The following is a 6,435-nucleotide window of genomic DNA, read 5'->3' on the forward strand; positions in this document are numbered from 1 at the left end:
AGAGAAAAAGACATAAAGTCGTCACTGAAGTTGTTTCAAATTTTCAAAAAGACACCTTCACTTTGTGAGCATTTTACTACCCCACAAAAGTATCATATACTTTGTAAATAGATCATTTGACATTCTTCTCATAAAGAAGTCAACACATTTTTAATTAAATTTAAATATTAATAAAGTGAGGATAATACGACCAAATCTTAAGAAAAACACTGAAGTTTTCTTTCTTTTTCATTTTTTCAGATTCTCTCTTCTTTTTAATTTAAATCTGCTAAACATTAAACAAAAATATTGAAGGACTACCTGAACCAATAAAATATTAAATATTTTCTTTATGTATTTGTGATTTTTTTTGGGAAACGCACAATTAGGGATTATTTTAGGTAAAAAGTGTTAGAATAGACTTATCATAGTTAGTTGTGTTAAGATTTTGTATGGTTATATACTTAATTATTGTGTTGTAGAGTAGTTGTTATTGTCAGGTTTCGTGTTATCGACTTAGTACTACTCTTAGTGATTCTGTTGTAAAGTATTATTATACATTTGTAGGCTTCGGATTTGTACATTTATAGTGTAATATTAGTTTGTACTGTACATATGTTAGGACTATGTTCGATTAGAATATATTAATTTGCTAGAGTTTGTGCGTGAATGTGTGGTTGAGTTTTGTTTCTCTTGTTTACATGTTTTTTCTTTCAAGAATTTTCCTATATTTTTTGTTATGATGACTTTAAGATGGTATCATGAGGCCAAACTGCATTTGGTCCCCTACTTGAATGCATTTGGGGGGGGGGGGTGACAGAATTCCTAGAATAGATGTTGATAGAATATCTTACTTTGAGTTCAGGGGCTACATGAAAGAGCTAGGGCATACACCAAAATGTGACTTTTTCATAAATAAAGATTGTTTATTGGTCCTTATGAATTGTGAGAGGTGACATAATTTCTAGAAGTAGATGTCGATACAATGTCATACTTTGAGTCGAGGGACATAAAGGAGTTAGGATATACACTATAATGTGACTTTTCCACTAAGTTGAATGATTTACGGTCCTTATGAATTGTAATAAGGTTATATTTTACATTTTCAACATGATAAAAAATGTGTTGAAGTTGAGGTGCATGTTTCTTATGGGGTGAAAACCTTATCAAGCCCCACGTTAATTGGAGTTTGTCTCCAATGTAAGGGACACTGAGGTAGGTGAGGAATATTTGAATGAGGCTTAGGCCTGTAATCCCAATGAGAAACTCCTTATATATATCCTTCCAACCATAACACTCATTTTGAAGATCCTCATGCCTCATCCATCTATTGTAACTCCTCTTTCCTATGTACCATAACCTTATCCTATAATAGATCATGAACCAAGTGATGATGAATTGGAAGATGATTCACGATTTGAGAGGATATTGTAACGCCTCAAGAATTGGTTGTTAAATTTAGGTTGAACAGTTGTAGGAAACTATAATCCCTCGAAAATGACTTAGGTGAAGATAGAGTCTAACATGACTTCATGAGGTTCTAAGATCCTAAATTTGTCTATAATATGGTATTGAGGCAATTTCCAAGAGTTAAGTTGCATTGGAAGTCAAACGTCAAGGGACGACTAAGACGTTCAACGACTAAATTGCTTATGTGCCTCATGTGTGGTTATGTGTCTATATGTGTTTTTCATGAGTTAATGAGGTCCTTAAATGAGTTATAATAATGTTTATAGGCTGTGTATCAGGTTTCGTGAAGTTTGGAGGTCAAACGTCCATGATGTTCGAAAGGTTTGCCTTGAAACGACCTTGTGTGTCTTGACATGTTTCATCGAGTTTTACGTGTTCGTTTTGGATGAAATTGGTGTAAGTCCTAAACTCGTATACGAATATATTTGGGTTGGAAACATTCAGATGAAAGTCCCCAAGGACCAACCAAGGGTCCTTGAGGAAGGAACCTTCTCAAGAGCCAAGACTACCCAAAACAGTCTCAAACGATGGAGGCAGTAGACGACTCGTTGGCCAGTCAAGGCCCTGTCGATGGGTGTCGTGGGTCAGGAATTAGGCGTGGGAGAAGTCCAAGCCAAGGACCAGCCTCATTCCCAAACCACGGACCTATAGGACAATCCGTTGGTTAGGAAACGAACAGTTGTTTGGCAACCATTTGTGAAGTTGTTTTCTTGCGCAACTTACTGTTAATTCAAGGGGTGAAATGATAATTTCACCCCACGTCTAAATTAGAGAAAGGATGGTTACTTGGGGGTATTTTATGTATTTTAAATGAGTTTATAAGTCTTAAACACTTGGAAGAATTTATTTGTCAAAAGTCAAAACCCAAATTCTCTTAGAAATTCTCTAGAGCTCTATTGGAGCCAAAACTCTTAGTAAGTTGTGATAGTTCATATTCTATGTATAAGGGTTTTAACTTTTTCCATATCTTTCGTACTTTTTTTTATCTATCTTGGTTTTTGTTATTTTAGTTTCCTTACTTGTTATATTATTTTTCATGTTTTTAAGAATAAAATATTTTTTTATCCATTTATATTTTTTTGTACAGAATTTTAAAAAGTTTACTTAATTTGTTTGGATCTTTAATAAATTTTATTTTATAAATATTATTACTTCGTTTTTGCCAAACTTCAAACTTTTTTGGTTCAATCATTCTTCTATTTCATCATATAGATTTATGTTTTCTTTAGTTTTTTACCCAATTTTTTCATTGGTCTCTGAATTTATCTAAAATTATTGAGGTATAGTTTTTTATCCTTGAAACTCTATTCATCAAGGAGCTCAACATTCAAAGAGTTTTCTAAAGTTTCTTAAGATGAACTTGTCCAATTTTATGATCTATTCATGGGTTCTTGCATTAAAGGTTTTAAAGCATTGTATATTGATTGAATTGTTGTTAATTATATGATTTTAACTCAATTAACCTATGAACTCATGTAATTGATGAACCCTAGTTTTTGACTACTTTTTGGGTTAAGTGATATTGCCTTAATGCTTATGAATTCTAGTATAGTTATCTATGGGCTATTGAATAATGTAAGAATTGTAGTCAATTGATGTATAGGTTGTCTTAGATTGATAAATCTATATTGAATTGACCTAGATTAATTGAGTATTATAGTTTTTGTATTGAATTGATGTTCATGGTCATGGGTTAGGGTCTTATGGTATTGAATTAATTGATTTAGATTTGGATCGAAGTGTTGAGAATGGATTGGTGATACGCTGCCCTAATTCTCGTTATTTTAAGTAATGTAGCTCTTGAATTATATTGTGATTGGTATGGTCCACTTATGGTAGAGGTGCTATGTGAATGATGTAGCCTTGTCGGCGTTAATTTATATATTATGATGATCATGGCCTTGTCGACACTACTTGAAGTATTATGATGATTTGTGTAGTTGACTTATGTAAAGTATGAGCATATCTATCTACATGTGATTAATGTGAATGTCACATCCTGAAACCACACCCTAGAAGTTAGGGGCAATCTCGGATTGCAATCAGCGTACTTGAGCTCTCAGAGGTCTCGTACAAGCCCTTACATATCATTCATCGCATAAACATAGTGAAAAAATAGTGTGGAATTAAAACTTTTCACAAAACATATCATAGTCTTTAAAAATCTCTTTCATATAAAGTCATGGGAAATACTAAGTCTCAATCTCATCAAACTTAAGACACAAGAATACTTGGGACAAGACCCATAGACAATACTAATATAGAAATACTTAGTCTATTACAATACTTCTAATAGAAAACATAATAGACATATATGTCCTCGAGTCAAATGAGAACATACTTTAACTTCTCTTGAACGATGCTATGGTCCAAGTCTTCACTTTCCAAAAGATCCTCACCTACCAACAACAATAGAAATAAATAAAAGCATGGATTAATACAACAACATGTATTAAGCATGGCATGATACATAAAAATCATGAAACGGATATTTAGTAGAAATATGCATCTTTTCATTTTAAAATTATATTATTATCATAAGAACAACATTTAACAACTTAGAAAAACATAAGATAACATTTAAGCAATTTAACATATTTTTGGAAGCACTTTACATTAGCTTCACTTCACTGTATACTGAAGTCCTTCACTATCACAGTGAAGTACTTTCTCTTTACTTTTAACTTCTTCTAGCATGTAGTCTTCTCACTAAAAGCTATCCTAAGACCCAGTTAAGAAACACAAAGAGAGACCACCCATACAACCTCCTTAAGCATACCTAAATGACCCTCAAGAACACTTATAATAAGTCACATACACACTTACAAGACATCAAAGTATCAACATATAGATAATATGACATTTCCTCATCAAAGGCTATCAAAAGACTTACTTAAATAGATCAAGAAGATAACTTTTGTGATTGACCTCTTCAAGACTAACTAAATAGTCCTTAAGACTTCCTAAGTTTGGATCATGTCCATATAATCAACATCTTCCCTAACTAGAGTCATTCTTAAGACTCATCTAGGTAAGATACTAAGTGACCATTCCTATGACCCCTTCACACCTTAACTAGACAACCCTCAACTACTCTAGATGAGTACTTATTCCATTTACATACTTCATAACATAAGTCATTAGTTCATTTAGGAGACATTCAACACATAAAAGACATTCAAGTAATGGTCTTGGACAAGACCTAGGAACTCTAACTAACACCTTCAAAGCCTATTGTGCAATATATAGATAGCGTCCCATACCACCACGTAAACTTCATAGAACTTCTCTAATAATAGTAAGTATCCCACATGATGAGAATAGACAATAACCGACATAGACCATGATAGCTAGATATGGAATCCGGAGTTTTAACCTACTCCGATGAGGGTGTTCTACTTGACAAGGGTAGAACTAGGACACATCCCATGTAGGCACATGGTTAATGAATATGAAGGGCTTTTATGCACTCTAGTCTCATTCTCAAGTAGAGGTACATCATACTCTAGTCTCATTCTCAAGTAGATCTACTTCCCATAACATAATCACTTGGTGCTAGCCTTGATTCTCATAGAGTAATTGACACTAAAGGATCACATGAAGAGGTTCCTTATCTAGTTCATAACCCAATAACATTCACCCTACCAAAGAGGTCCACTAGGGATACCTTTCAATGGCGGCTAAGATAGCTCATTATGACTTTCCTAAGGGTTAATATGATGCCATTCCAGCCAATTAACCTTAAGTCCAACATTTTTTTACATGAAGGATACCATTACGGTTCTCAACTTCAACATTCATAATATAACCTTTACCACGTATATGAACTTCTTAACATCCTCTAAGGTATCACATATCTTTCATTCATACATGACAAGGGTTCACTAAGACTGCCTAGTCAAGGCATATCATAACATCATAACATTCATACATATATTAAGTAAGGGACACAAATCTACCAAACAAGACACTACATTCTTTCACCTTATCACATATAACATATTATTCTTTAAAACACTTAGAATGACCCTTATCATATTTATGTCACCCTATACATTACTACAACATCATCAATGTAACCATTATTGAATCATATAGTCAAGTAGGAACAATCATGCATCAACTCTAAGACTACACATATAAGCACATAGTCATAGTCTAACATGATCTCCTAATATACATCAAACTTTAACATTACTAGCATGTAGGTAGATATGATCATACTTCACATAATAAACTATACAAATATCCACATTACTTTAAGTAGTTTGCCGACAAGGCCATGATCATCATATTGCATGAAGTTACGCCAATAAGGCCACGTCAACTGCAAGTAAAGCACATAATACCGCCACCATAAGTGGACCATACAAATAAAAACATAATTGAAGTATAAAAAACATCAAAATAAAATAAATAGGGCATATTACCACCACCACATCCTCAATACCTTAATTCGATGTCAAATCAACCAATTCAATATCATAAGGTCGTTACTAATAGCCATGAACAATAATTCAATATAGAAACTATGATAATCAATGAAACTAGGTAAATTCAATAGAGATTCATCAATCTAATACAATCTATATATCAATTAAATACAGTTATTACATCACTAGATAGCCCATAGAAATCTACACCATAATTCATATACATTAAGTCAATATCAAGTAACCCATAACATGGTCAAAATCTAGGGTTCATCCAATTCATGGGTTCATAGGTAATTCAGGTTAAAATAATCAACACAATATCAATTAAATCATTATTCAATGTTTAGAAATCATTAATGCAAGATCTCATGGTAGAATCATGAAATTGGACAATTCAACTTGAAAACTTTAAAAACATCTTGAGAATTGGGGCTCCTTGATGAAGAGAGTTTCAAGGATCAAAATCCATACCTTTATGAATATAATTCTTCAATTTTCTGAAGAATATCCACTCAATTCGTCACTCTAAGCCCTTCTTTGAGTTTGGACA

The sequence above is a fragment of the Solanum lycopersicum genome, chromosome 1 (genome assembly GCF_036512215.1).
Source record: "Solanum lycopersicum chromosome 1, SLM_r2.1".
Lineage (NCBI taxonomy): Eukaryota > Viridiplantae > Streptophyta > Magnoliopsida > Solanales > Solanaceae > Solanum > Solanum lycopersicum.